Raw genomic sequence first — 14,956 nt, forward strand, 5'->3', positions numbered from 1 at the left:
TCCCGGTGAGGGGATGCTCTCAGGGACTTTACAAAATAGGCACAGTGGGCCTTGCTGTGTTTACAGCTGGTTTGCACAAACACCATGCTTTCTAATATTTTCTTTCAATCTGTAGCAAAATCTAAAGTTCCCAATATTGTTGGAAAGGAAAATGCCACCCAACCAGCAATCTGGTCCTTATCGCAGCTGCTCAGTCTCAGTGCCCAAAAGCCAAGTTTCACTTAATTTCGTCTTGGATGCCTTTTGAATTTCAGATAAACCAGAGCCTTCAGTACTTAACAGCTTTTAGAAAATATATGCAATTAAATATGATACGTTGGATTCATGTCAAAATACCTGACTTGCAGTGGTACACTTCCAAAGATAATTTCATTAGGGTTTTTCTTTCCATGACAGTAGCTGGAACCAATTCCTGCAATTTCCTTCTTGTAAGTAGCTCCCACTGAAATCAATGGAGCAGCCTCAGAGGTACGGTCTGCTGAAGGTATCTCTTTTCTTTCCACAGACCAGATTAACTGCCTTGCAGGCCAGATCTAGACACAGGGTCATTGGCTGATCATCTCTGCTAAGAGATCTAAAAAGGATTATGTAGTATATAACCTTTTATGTTCTAGTCAGTGGCTTGAACTTGGCCCATGTGAGCAGTGGCTTGTATCGTTCACGGGAGCAGTCTGTAGTTGTGAATTCTGGCAAAGCTTTTTCTGAAGCAAACAGACTGACCCAGGTAGAATCTGAATATATTTTGTAGTTTTTTAATCTGAAATCTGGAATGGCAGCACCAGGTTTTGTGAATGAAATGTATACCTCCCCACGTGCAGATGTTCTGGGTCTCACCATCATCAGTTGGAGCGAGCTGTCAAAATCCAGCCCACAATTGCAATGTCCAGTGAAGAGATAAAGTTGTAACTATCATGTCCAGAAAGTCGCACTGACATAAGAAGCAACATTCCTGATGACCTCAAGAGGAGGAAGAGCAGTCCTGTTCTAAAGACAGGGATGGTGAAAGCATTAACGTAAAGAGCAATATCACAGTGAGTTAAAACCAACAGTGGTGGCACTTAACTGTTTTTAAAGGTTAGTTCAGGCAGGTGTTCCACCACTTCTGGTAGCATAACCAAGTTGAAATGCTCTCAACAGAACAAAGCACTTCTTCCCCACCAAGATGTAAAAGTTGCAGGAAAGAAGCCATGTGAGTAGTACGTAGATTTTTAAATATCAATTTTACAATAGAATGTGTAGGAAAAAACTCATTCTTTTGTCTGACTTATGCTGGAAGTTTCAATTTGAGTTTGGATTAGCACATATGACAAAGTAGGGTTAACATTTTCAGAATATCCCATTGGTCCTCGTTTATTTTTTTTCATGTGTGAATACCTCCCTGACTGCCCAGTCTCCACCGTAGCAGCATGGTAAAGACAGGCTACTGGTGACTAATTATCACACATTTGCAAAACTGTTGGGGCCACCAAGGCAAGCAGTAAACTATATCCCACCTTTTACTTGGCGAAAACCGTCCGGGACAAAGCATTGCTGTAGTAGTAGTAAATACTTAGCTATGTATCCACATATAGGCTCCAATGTGGCATTAACCTCCCATGGAGTATTTTCTCTGATGGATACAATATTATGTGGAAATATATGGAAGTTAAATATTTCATGTGCAATCACCTCATGAAAAAAAGTCTAAATTTTCCAATTGAAAAGCTTCAAATTTTCCCAAACATTTACCTTTTTTTTTTTTTTTTTGGCAGGGGGGAGAGGAATAAAAGAAACAGGACAGTCTCAGTCTGCTCTGGTCTTATCAGAAATTAGACTTTGTAGAAATAATATCAGAAAGAAGTTTGAAAATCATTTGACATGTTAATTGAACAGTAGCAACAGGATCCAAGAAGGCAATCCAGCTTGATTGCATTAGCACAGCTGGTATATTGGTCTTGCTTGAAAAAATGGGTATTTTTGGTTTCCTCTCCATTTTGGGTCTCTCCTTTAAGCATGGCTCATGCTGGCAGTCTCTGTGAAGTTGATGCCTTTTCAAGCTTAGAAAAATTATTTGAGATTACTGTTTGATTATTTTTTTTCTGCTTACAGCATTATCTCCCTCCCAGACATAGTCATCCTCAGATAAACAGTTTGCTGTTAAAGACAAAGTAACACTGGTTTCTGTCATAATGTGCTGCATCTGTCCTTACTTTAAAATGTAACTCTAATGCAGCAGGTCTTCCAAGTGATTTTCCTCCTCATCTTTTTACATCTGCACTTGCTCCCCCCCGACACTCACTGAAGACCGAAAGCACTGATAAAATGCCTAAAAGCCTTTATTGGCGCAGTACCACTTCTATTAGACTCAGAAGTTGTATTTGCTTTCTGGGCACTTTGACTAACCCCAATGGCAGAAAGGCTTGCTGGAAGAAGGGTGCACTGCAGAAAAAGAGAGCGGCAACCCCACATCACAGAGAGTGGGACCAGCTACTGAGGTGCTGGAGTAAAGGTTATGGATTACGTATTAACAAGAACTTTTATCAACAGCTTCTGTCAGAAGAACTCATAGAGGATCCCAGTATTAATTTAAAGCTAATCTCCTAACAGTTTCCAGAAAAGAGTGCAGAAGCACCGTTATTTTCTGTGCTCCTGGGGAGTGACTTGTGAAGCCACTCAGGGTTTCAGATTGCTTCCTACCTCCTCACCAGGGCAAGTTGAGTCTTTGATCTCTGAATGGGGACAATGCAGATTTTATGGCACGACGGTTTCTCTGAAGACTTGAATGCTGACTTTCTTTTCAGTATTGGCCTGAATCCATTAAATTGCACATGAATGCACAATACCAGAAATTTTCCACTTTCATTAAAACTGCAGTCTGTTCTGTGGCTTACTCAATGAAGAAAGATTGAAGTCAATAATTTCTTCTGTTGTGTTTTGGTCAATAAATCTGCTGGTCCAGATTCATTCCTGGTACAATTCCAGTGCTGCAATGTGGATAGATGTTGTCTTTTTTTCCTCCCTCCCTGAATTAAATTGTACGCCCAAAAAGATGAGAAATCTTCAAAAGTACTTTGCTTAAGTGAGGCTGAAAATGTCATTGAACAAAGACAAATGGAGGAATTTTAATTTAAAATTTACTGCAGGTTAGCTGACAACTGGTTGTTAAGCCGATCTTTTCTGGGTTAAGTTTAGACAATAATCATAAATCAAAGTGAAATACAAGATGAGTTAAATTAAGGTATTGAGAAACTTTTTTTTTTTTTTAAGATAGACCTTTTAGGGCTTCCAGGCAATGCATGGCCTGTTGACAACTGTGTGATGACTTGGGCAGATGAAGTGGCAATGTGTGAGAACTGCCCGAGTGAAGCACGTCTCTATTCTTCTGTTTTATTACCACATTGCCTCTGGCTTCAAGACCCAGGCAGAGGCCAGCCGGAGTGGGCAGGCAAATTTACAGATGTTAACGCTTGCCTTTGGCATTTTCTTTCACCGAAGTCCAGGATATCATCTGCAGTCTTCCAAGGGCTGATGTGCAGTTTGGAGGTGAAAGACAAAACTTAAGTGAGCATCTCCAGGGTACTGATTAATAACCTAGGACATTGTGCTTTATCATTTGAAAGTATACTCTGATTAGTATTGTTTTTCATGAAGAGATGTGAAAATCACCATCTGCGTCACCACTGGGATGCGGCACCGTGGGACTGTCACCACTAGGTGGCACGAACCTGATGCGGCAGAAAACATGTCTGAAAAAAATGCTGAAACATTGAATGCTTTGCTGAACAGCTGCCATCCAGTAAGTGAAAAGACTACCACCGCCACGCTAGCCATCAGCACAGGATCCGTCTGTAAAGCCCACTTCATTCTGGTTTGCACAACGGTCTTCTCGATAACAGGGCAAGGAGGATGTGTTTCGAACAGAACTGCTGTGTTGCCTCCTGCCCCCAGCCAAAATGAAAATCCATTGCTACTAATAACTTTTTTCTGCATTTCTGCAGCCAGGTATTTAAAGCACACACTTTTTTTTTTTCCCCACTTGGAGCTACAGTGATGTGGACAGCTAGGACTGCATCATAACAATGAGGCTAGCTGGCTGCCGTTGTTGTCCCATTCCCTCTGGCCATGGCCACACAGCTCACTCAGTGCAACCTTGCTTGTAGACCTCAAGGTTGGAAATTGAAGTGTCTCAGCACTGCTTCACCTCCAGGGCAGCGCTGACACTGCACTGCAGGTCTGAGGAGAGCTACTCTCATGGCGTCCTCTCAGCCGGATGTCAATCTGGAAGCCTTGGTTCTCTCCAAGTAAGTATTAGGAATCCTGAGATACTGCTGGTTAAAGCAAGTGATCCTCAAGATTTCTTCAGGGATATACACTCTAATATACTGACAATTTTTTATTTAAATTTGCTAATATCTAATCCAGTACTTTAAGCAGCATTTTTAGATAAATAAGATAATAAATCTCTTAAAATATAGGAAAGCTGCCCTCACTGTGTACAACAAAGGAGACTGAGAGCTACAGAAATATGTTCTAGTTAGGCTCATAACTCTTGGTTAAGCTTTTGTAACAATTTTTTATTTCTACAGAATCAGAGATGTGGAAAGCACTTTAAATAGAGAGAATATGTGCTTTAAATGTGGTATCATATATGCAGAAAGCACTCAAAATAAAGAAAATGTAAGGTCCTTGTACTAAAGCACCTATGCTTTAAATGGGATTAAGTGCAGGATAAATTGACAATAAACAAAGGGCTGGATGAAAGTCTGGCAATGGTTAACAGCCAGACTTAATAATATGACCATATCTTATTTCCTCTTCAGATTTTTTTAATACAGTAAATTTATTGTAATAGGATTTCTGGACAGCATCCACTTTGAAAGCCTGCGCAGAGGTTAGCAATAGAAGAGTGGCTGAAAAAAAATCCAAGGCATGTCAACGGATTTTAAGGGAGTCTGAGATTGCAGAAAGCAAAGATCAGAGACTATTTATTTAAAAATACTTCTACAAATTCCCTTTTATTATACAGACAGCATGTTTTAATACATTACTCTTATATAAAAGTTCCTGAGTCATTCATGTCAGATGTGAAGTTGGTTTGATTTCCTGGAAGTGTGATGCTACAGTGACGGAGGTTATACACGTGAAGCTAGTCAGAAACTGCGTGCAGGGGTAAGAAAGAGTTTCCTTACAGGAAACTTGATTTTTGGCAGAAAATGAAGAAAGTTCTCAGTTTTGGCCAACAAGTTAAAAAAAGGGAAATGTTCTTTTAGATATAACATAGAGGAAAGCAGATTTTCTGAGAAAATCCTCATTTTGCCAAAACCTAATTTTTCATCAGCACAAGTTTGAGTCAACAATTCTCAAACGTTTCTAAAGCACTTATGTGAATTCTCACTGTGTAAGTCCCTTGCCTGAGAAGGACTGCAGTTTACTTGCACTTGTCAATTACATGCAATTTAACTACAACTTTATTGCGGACAGCACTTAGAAGCACATGATTAATAGCCACAGAAGCCCTGAAGCTTGCACAGGGGCAGAAGCTTGCTCGAGGGCCTTTGCTTGGAGCAAGCTTTCTGCTCATGTAGAGATGCTTCACCAGCCTTTTCCCCTGTTTTGTGGTCAGAGCTTGGTCTCGCCCTGTCCCATGGCAGCTACAGGAGCACAGCCAATGCAGGGGAACAGCCCAGGGAGCAAACCTTGAAACAGTACCTGCAAAGGCAGAGAGTGAGGGACTGGGACTTGGTATTTGTCAAATAAATTAAAAAAAAAAATAAATAAAAAAAGAATGAGCCTACCAGCTCACATCAGGGACATACAATCAAAACTCTGCAAATTCAAGGCATCCAGTATTCACGCTCTTCTTTCTAATGAGGCTGGAATTTAGGCTATTTCACAGACTATCTGTGTGTGCTATTTCAGAGCACCAAAAGAGTTAGGGAGAGGCACTCATCCTTGCAGCTACAGCCTGAAAAGTGCAGCCCTGGACTTCTTCACAAAAATCTGCTTTGCCCCTTTCCAGCCCAGCCTTTCACATGCCCCCACCCAGAGTGCAAAAAAATACAGTATTTCTTTTCTGCACAGCTTTCCTGAGCAAAACAGCTTATCTGTTATTGTTGGGCCTATCGCATTTGGATCTGTGTTACAATCAAAGGAACTAATTTTGACCAACTCTTGCTGGGAGAATCTCTCTGCTTATCAGATCTTTTTTTTCTAATGTCTGTTGCTTATAAAAATATAGAGAGAGAGATCAACAACTGGAAATCTGTTGTCCTAGTAGCAGCAGTCAAATTATGAGTATTTTATTTTCCTGAAGGAAAGTGTTTTCTTATGTCGAAACATTGCACGATAGTGCTGTCTGAGGTGCTACACAAAACATCTGTACTTGTTTCCATTAACTGCTAGCACGCTGGATCAATATTCAAACGCTGTCATTTGTTCCCTGTGATACCACCAAGCATCTAAAAACTGGGTGGTTAATGTGAACCAGGCATATTTAAATAGATCAGCCAGCCCACCCATGATTATAAGCCTGACCATAAGGGAGCAAGTTTTACAAGGTCAATTCCAATTAAAACTCCTCTCCCAACCCAAATATCTTTAATCTCCAAAGACTACTTGTATGCATCGTTTCACTTATGCAAGTCTGTTTTGTGATTACTTCCAATTGCTTCCCTGCCCATGTAGCTTTCTCACCCTCATCTGCCACGGTTACGAATACACACCTAAAGATGAAACTGGCCCCAGCGCACTCCAGCTGCTTTCCTCGGGTGCTTTTTTGTAGGGCAGCCTTCACGATGTGATTTAATACTTGGGAACAAGCTGGCATGTGGGGGAAGGGGAAAGAGCTGCTCAGATGATGATGCTTAGTAGATCATGTTCCTGCTATTTTAGTTACTAATTTTACTTTTTTACTCTACAGTTTATACACAAGCATAAAGTTCCAAAGATGCTAAAAAGAGCACAGGAGAAGTTTTTTTTGATAGCAGAAACAGAATGAAATTGTAGTCTTAAGTATAGATCAGAGTCAAAACTCCTGATCTAAACTGGAGGCAGGCTCAAATGTCAAGGGCAGATTTTGATCTTAATTCTCTGCATGGAAATCTGAAGTAGCTCCACACTTTGTCAAATGTAGCGTTTGTTGGAAACCTCACTGACAGCACAGCTTGAATCAAAGTGCGTGTATTTGGTCTTCAATGTTTTGATTTGGTTTGCAAAAGAAACCCACATGTGAACTCTGGCGCAATCCAGGACCGAGAACGGAAATTTGTTCCAGCCTATTTTAATTAAAAATATGTTTTTAAAATGTTAATACTGCAAAGGTCAATCAGGACACAGACCATTGTATTATTTGAACAGAGTAGAAAGGCATCTTTCTTCAAACTCTACCAAAATGTACTGATTTCTTTCTTACTTTTCAACAGGCGTAAGAAACTATGGGCTTCTACAACTCTTTTATTCCAGGAAAGGGGAGTGATTCCGTCTGATTCAATATTTGCTTCCCTGCTTTGCATCAGCCCGGTACTACAAAGGGAGGTGGGAAACAGCCAGTCTCCTGAGCTGGCTGCCCTCTCCCTGGGGAGCTCCTGGCCGGCATCGAGCTGCCACGCATCCCTTGGCGCACGGGAAGAGGAAAGGCGGGGAGGGAGGTGGCCGAGCCCGCTGTGCTCCCATCCCAGCTGCTATCCAGTCCAGTGGGACACCCGCTCCTCAGGAAAGCGGAGTGGTCTTCGGGCTATAACCGGCATTTCCAAGACTTCTCTTCCCAGGTTGGGCGTGCCAGAAAATCAGGCCCAGTGGAGTTACACCAGCATGCGTGACAGCAAATTAGGGCCCTGACTCTTTGGTTTCATTGTTTCGTGTTGATGATGCAATATGACTAATTTGTCAGGAATAATAGCACTGCATTCAACTATGCCCCTCTCAGAAATAGCTTCCCCACAGGGTCATTAAGGGTAACCTTTTTAAAAAAACAAATGCATTTGCCTTAGTTCCTGAGAACAGAATGGCTCTTTAAAGTCACAGATACTCTTTTCAAACTATACCATCTTGCTTATGTATTATATAAAAGTATTAAGTGGTGCCATGCTGCATTTGAATGGTGCTTTTGGACAGGCTGTTTCTCCACCCCCTCAAAAAAAGTACATCTAAAACCGTATTTTTTAACAGAAATGGTCTCCTTTCTACCAGACATTCCCTCCAGTACCAAGGCTTGGGGTTTGCCATTGTGGGACTGTCACTGCCCAGTATGCTGGTAGTGCCAAGATCTTGAATTAAAGGTCTGAATTAAAGGAAGGAGATATTTAACTGAAAGGAGATCCCAAGCATACACAGAACATTTCTAATCAGTGTCCATAAATACAACTGATGGTAAAGGAATCCTTCCTTTGAACTGATTGCTCCGATCAGATTTGGTTTTAATTGAGTTCAGATGTCAATGTTTTTTTATAAAGGAAGCAGTACTGTAGAAATAATTGGGGTTTGTGTACTTCCAGTTGGGATCGGTGGTGAATTTTGAAATTCCTCTTCTGCTTCTCTCTGACAACTGTGTCAGGTATGTGAATATTTAGCATGGTTTTTTTTCTTTGGCGTAGGAAGATGACTATCTATATTAGTCCACCTCACCCAAAACCTAAGGGGTCAGAAAAGCTTTACATGAGTGCCCTCCCACAGGTTCAGTCTCCATGATTTCTGCAGGTCTAGCAAATCTAGCCCCAAGTGTTAAGCGTGGGTTTCCTAGGAAAGCTGGTGATCGGATGAACATGAATAAAAATGGCATAAAATGGCCAATGTTCTGGTACAATATCAGCTTCAAGATAAAAGGAATTCCTCTGAACATGGAAATATTTTTGGGAATGCCTGAGAAATATTCCATTGCCTTCATAGCAGTTAATCTGTAAACTCTGCCTCACTGCTTCCCACCAGATTTCAATTTGAAAAATGTATAAGGTAGTATTAGAAAACAAGAGGTACTAGGAAAGTTACTGTATCAAATTGCTGTATTTATTACATATACCTACACAATGAATTTAGGTTTTGAGGAGAAAAAGAACAAACATACATTCAAATGAAGCAATATAGCGTACATTTATCATCAAAGTTTGCTGCATTGAGCATATATTTTCTGCTTCATATAAAAAATCTCCCAGACAGGTCTGATCTTTGCAGAACTTACTACGATAAGTGGGTTAGCAGGCAAACTGTACCTGAAATGTTATTCCCAATAAGCACACTTGATGGGAGACTCTGTCTGTGCTTACTTTCTGCAGGAGCTGCCCATGTTCTGAGGAGTCAGGAGTTATACCTGTTTTGACTAAGGTAGACCTTTGGAGCAGATGTTGTATTGATCAGATTTCTAGGACACACATCACTGTAGAGTCCAAGACACCTTAGGCAGCATATTTCAGAGCTATGTATAAAGAATATTGATTTTTGGACACCTATTTCTAAATGGAGAAAATGCAACATCTGCATCTTTCTTCTCCCTGAGCTTGCAGCTGGTATTTCAAATTCTTTCCATGCAGACTGGCTGTGAAGCACTTTCTTGTATCATCCCCTCTGCATGTTTCTAATACCTAGTCACACTGAAGTCAACAGCAGCCATCCTCATGTGGACAAGATCAACCCCTGAAGATGTAGGTTTAGACCAAGGTGAAGGAGAGAGGCATACACTACTTCTGCGTCACAGTTTCCCACTGAAAGCCCCCTTCTGCTAGTAAACTCTTTAGTGTGCTTTGTCCAGATAAAGTACTTTGGAAGAAGCCATGCTGTTGCAAAGGATCGGACAGCTTGAGAGGTGGGCCCGTGCAAACTGCATGAAGTTCAACAAGGCCACGTGCAAGGTCCTGCACATGGGTCGGGGCAATCCCAAGCACAACTCCAGTCTGGGTGGGGAATGGATTGAGAGCAGCCCTGAGGAGAAGGACTTGGGGGTGTTGGTAGACAAGAAGCTCAACATGACCCAACAATGTGCGCCTGCAGCCCAGAAAGTCAACCATATCCTGGGCTGCATCAAAAGAGGCGTGACCAGCAGGTCAAGGGAGCCGATTCTTGCCCTCTACTCCACTGTCATGAGACCCCACCTGGAGTACTGTGTCCAGCTCTGGGGGCCCCAACATAAGAAGGACATGTAGCTGTTGGAGTGAGTCCAGAAGAGGGCCATGAAGATGATCAGAGGGCTGGAGCACCTCTCCCATGAGGACAGGCTGAGAAAGTTGGGGTTGTTCAGCCTGGAGAAGAGAAGGCTCCAGGGAGACCTTATAGCAGCCTTCCAGTACCTGAAGGGCCTACAGGAAAGCTGGAGAGGGACTGTTTACAAGGGCATGTAGTGACAGGACAAGGGGCAATGGCTTTAAACTAAAAGAGGGTAGATTTAGATTAGATATTGGGAAGAAATTCTTTACTGTGAGGGTGGTGAGGCACTGGAACAGGTTGCCCAGGGAGGTTGTGGATGCCCCCTCCCTGGAAGTGTTCAAGACCAGGTTGGATGGGGCTTTGGGCAATGGGGTCTAGTGGAGGGTGTCCCTGCCCATGGCAGGGGGGTTGGAACTAGATGATCTTTGAGGTCCCTTCCAACCCTAACCATTCTATGATTCTATGATTCTATCATCACCCCAACCAGCTCATTCTTAACTGATTCCCAGATTAGGAAGTGGGGCATCATCAATAGAAATAGAGAACACAATGGAACAAAATAATGGTCCTGTGAGAAGAAGGGAGATGTCTCACAGCCCAATCACTTAGATCCAAAGGCAGAAGCAAAGGGTTATGCTATTATTGGTACCCTTGTCGCCTTGGCCACTAATACTCAAGAAGGCCTGCCTGAAAATTATTTTCTTCACACATTGTTCAAGTGCAACTTGCAAGTGCAACAAAAAATGACCACACCATAAGTTTAAGTTTAAATTAGCAATAACTGTTGTGGAGTGGAGACTGTTGTTACATGATGGTGCTCAGTGACTCTTGTGAATTAAGATGGTCCCTGCAGGGAGCAAACATTGCACATGGCCACGTGAAACGCACTGTGCTCTGCTTCTTTGGGCAACGTAGGCATGGCCAGACTCTCTAATAAGTCCAAAGAGTGGGCCCAGCTCACCACTCAGAGGCATATAGCATATTTAAACTTATGTCTCAAATTTTTATCCACTGTTGAGAACTTTAGACAAGCTGCTTTTGTAAGTTACGCTGATAGATACAGGGGACTTGCATTGAAATCTTGGCCTCGTTGACAAATATAGGCTATTAAAAAAGTCTTGCGTTAGTAGTACTGGAGTTAGATGATGTATGACTAAAAGTCAGGTGATTATGGAGAGAGAGAGAGAGTCTTTATACTAATTGATTGGTTATGTTCTCTGTTAATGTAGGGAGCTCATCCACCATGCTTTAGCTAGACATATGGAAGGTTTTAAAAGTGCCTTTGGCATTAGGAGCTAATATGAAATATATTGCAGCATAAAGTTCTTTTAGAAAATCTATCCCTGTTTATCACAGTGAGGTTGGGAAGTCAGTAAGGATTATTTTCATGAGCAAAAGGTGCAGAATTCGGCCCAGTTTTTGATATACTGCCTGAATGGATCTATGCAATTGCTGCTGCATTTATTTCTGTTTGTAACTAAAAGCAAGTTGCTTTCTGTGGGAATTTGAATTGTGCCCTGTGTATTATTTACATGTGTTGAAAGAAGCATTGATGTACGATAGGAGCCAGTATGAGACTGTAGCAGGGGAAAGCTATTAAAACATATACACGCTGAACTCATTATCTAAATTTATCTTGTATTATTTTTAGTAGAAGTCCAGATGACTGTGTATCCCCATTACTTCTCCCTGGGCTTGTAAATGATCTATTTGTTAAAAAGAAAAAAAAAAAAAACAAAAAAAACCAACAAAAAAACCCACAAAACCAAAACCAAGCAAGCTTAATACAAATTTATCAAGTTATCTTTCTTTCAGGAACAAGTTTCATCCACAACACCGAGGGGCCACAGAGGCTGCCTCTGTAGCTCAGTGGTTGCAGCAGTAGGAAGACCCACATCAAATCCCACCTTCAGCCTGCTTATCCTGCCTCCCCAGCTGAGTGCCCTTCATTAAGGAATATTTACTCTGTGTATAAGGGAACCTCTGCAATAGAGGAGGCGGTGCAGTAAAATAAGTTGAAACTGGTGTCTTGCTGGTCTCCAGCAGAGGAGGTATGGAGTCCGGCATCCTCAGGCAGTGGAAGACCTCCAGCCTGCATTCACCACATCTTAGGCGTGTTTCTCTCCAGGAGAAAGGCAGGCAGCAGAGATCATGCAGCAAGAAATCCTGAGCAGAGATGCTTGCACCGCAGAGTCCCTTAGGAGGACAGACTCCCCAGCCACCGTGTCTTTTACAGCTCCCCTGGCCAGGTAACTTATTGTCCCCTAGCTCAGTGCAGTGCCATGGCTCAGAGCTGTGGGTCTAACAGGTGGCAGCTGATAATTTACAGAGCATTTCATCTTGGCCTGTAGCAGGGATTTTTCCATACTGCAGCAAAAGTCAAAACTCAGTTCTAATGAGAGCACCATTAATTTCTACCCAGACCCCCGAGGTGAACAAAGCCCTCTGCACCAGTGCTTGCTCCACCCCGGCATTACACTTGTCTTCGCCACTGCTCAAGTGTGAAGCACCCTCAGGATACCAATAAGCCAACATCATCTTCCAGCACCCTTTCCTCTTCTCAGATGCTGTTCACTACATGTCATTAAAAACCAAAACAGGCAACAAGAGCACCCTGGCTAATTATGCTTTGTCCCACTGGCTCCTGACGTCTTTACTCTTGGCAAACAATGAGATACTGACTGTGGCTGGGGAAACTGGGACCTGCTGGAGGAGTTATACAGCAATTATATCTATTTCAGGATAATTCAGGCACACCTCATTACTTCTGGTGTACCATTGATTTTACTGCAATTAAATCCTGGAGGTTTCAGACTTGGTTGAAATGTCAAATATCAATTTAAAAAAAAAAAAAATCTCAGACATTCACAAAATGGATGCTTCCTGGAGATGTTTTAGCAAAACTTCACCCCTCCCCCCCTCTTTGATCAGCAGCTCCAATAAACTTCAAACAAGAATCTTCCTCTGATAGTGTCAAAATGTTGGCCAAGATGGCTGGAAATCATTAATACTTCAACCTTACCAGCTAAATTCATACACATTAGCCAAGCAGAGGTAGGTACCCAGTTGCAGGTCAGGGACAGCATGAAAATGAGAAAAATAGTGCTATCATATGGGAGCCACTGCAAGGTCATATTAAAAATACATAATGGGAGATGCTTCTCAGGAGTCAGGCAAGTTTTGACACAGAGAAAAACATAAGATAGCAGAGGTAATGCATTTCTGTCCCTCCTAAGTAGAGCTGGTGTCTTGTGAATTGCCCCATGTGAGCTCTGTGTACCAGTCATGTTGACTGGGGCTTGTCTGTGGACTCAATGCAAAAGGACATGTTGACTGATGCTAAAGCCAAGCTCTGGGCTGGAGGTTCCCACAGTCCTTTTTCCACCCCCCTGACTTTCCCGTGTTGGGTGGGCACGTCACCCAGACCCTTCACTGGGAATTAGATCTGTGTATCGTGTTTACTTACCCGAGAAGAGCTCATTACACCAATACCACTATCATGCTCACACAGGAGAATTTGTGTTTGTTTCCAGTGCACATGTGCTACAAATCCTTATTGCATCTTGCCCATATCCTAGGAACAGCTTCCCTTCCTCCTTCTGCTCCTGCCGTGGAGAAGGGGAGAGAGAAACAGCATTTTCCTAGAGCACATGATAAACATCACTGATTACGCTCGAGTGATCTAGAGGGTGAGCATTTAAAATATGGTGCTCATTTTATTAGACACTGAAAACATTCTAGATGGGGATTAATGAAAACCAATAGTTTACTAGCTATGTTTATTGTTTTCTCATTTAATTAGGGACTTAGCTCTACGTTCCAGTGTCAACAGAGCCAGCAAATATTTAAATGAGATTGGGACACTCATTTCTTCATTGCTTTGCTTTTGTGGGAGGGGGCACCTTGCTCTCTGTCTCTCCATTTAATATTTTATTATGAAGCAACAAAGTAAAGTTTTTTCCATCATCCATATCTGTGTGTTGAAAGGGGGGCGCAGGTAGAAAGCAAGGCAACAGACACTACTTAGGAGGTTAAAACACCTTGTCTCTGCATTATACAGGAACACAGGTGGGTTATGGCAAACTGATGCCCTAGGCAAAATACAACACAGAGCTCCCTCAGGCTTTCTCTGCTCCTCCAAGGACACGCCGTGTCTCCACCACTATGTGGAGCAGCATTGACAGGGGAGTTTGCCATTCCTGGCACCACGCTAGAAACCAGGGGGACATCCGACAGCATTTTCCTTCACCTGGGTGGGGTGGCCTGAGATGTCACACTCCTCCAGCAACACCTTCCAGCTGGGAGCAGTTGCTCTTGGCTTTTAGGGTTTGCACTCTAATTTGCCTTGGGCTAGTCTTCTAGGTGCCAGCAGGCTCAGGCATCACTGCATCCATTACATGCTCATCACCCTTCAAAGATTTTCCTCCTGACCATGAGGTCTAGAAATATGTATGAGCTTATGTTCAGATGCAATCACACGACTCCCGGACACGGAAGCTTAAAGTACATCTGGTAGCACCACATCTAGCATGGGGGGAGCTGGGAGCATTTGCTGTGGACCTGTTTCACAGAGGGTGAGATGCACCCCAGGTATGAACAGAAAATACAGACAGCGGCACTGGCAGACCATTGCAAGGCTGGGCTTTCTTCCTTCATGCCAGCATTCCCCTGGCACGCTGAAAGATTGGGAATGGAAGACCGCTTCAGATGTAAAGGTAGCATCCATTTGTATTTAATAGCTAGCATTGATTTCCAATTTCATATCTGCTGAACAGTAGCCACTGGCCACATTAAAATTCATCATCGTCTTCACTGCACCTTCCAATTCAGACTCTACCATCACCCT

The 14,956-nt window shown here is 42.5% G+C and overlaps 1 protein-coding gene across 2 annotated transcripts in view; it reads right to left on the minus strand.

Moving 5' to 3' along the window:
* Positions 1-14,956, minus strand: part of MDM1 (Mdm1 nuclear protein) — a 104,681-nt gene that overhangs the window by 33,434 nt on the left and 56,291 nt on the right. Inside the window, exon 4 of one of the 2 annotated variants that reach the window (XM_054844513.1) lies at positions 13,577-13,715. The exons of the other annotated variant lie outside the window; for it this stretch is intronic. The gene's annotated coding sequence lies outside the window, so the exon portion shown is untranslated. The remainder of the gene's footprint in view (positions 1-13,576; positions 13,716-14,956) is intronic. 2 annotated transcript variants of the gene reach the window in all.

The sequence above is a fragment of the Grus americana genome, chromosome 1 (genome assembly GCF_028858705.1).
Source record: "Grus americana isolate bGruAme1 chromosome 1, bGruAme1.mat, whole genome shotgun sequence".
NCBI classification, from domain to species: domain Eukaryota; kingdom Metazoa; phylum Chordata; class Aves; order Gruiformes; family Gruidae; genus Grus; species Grus americana.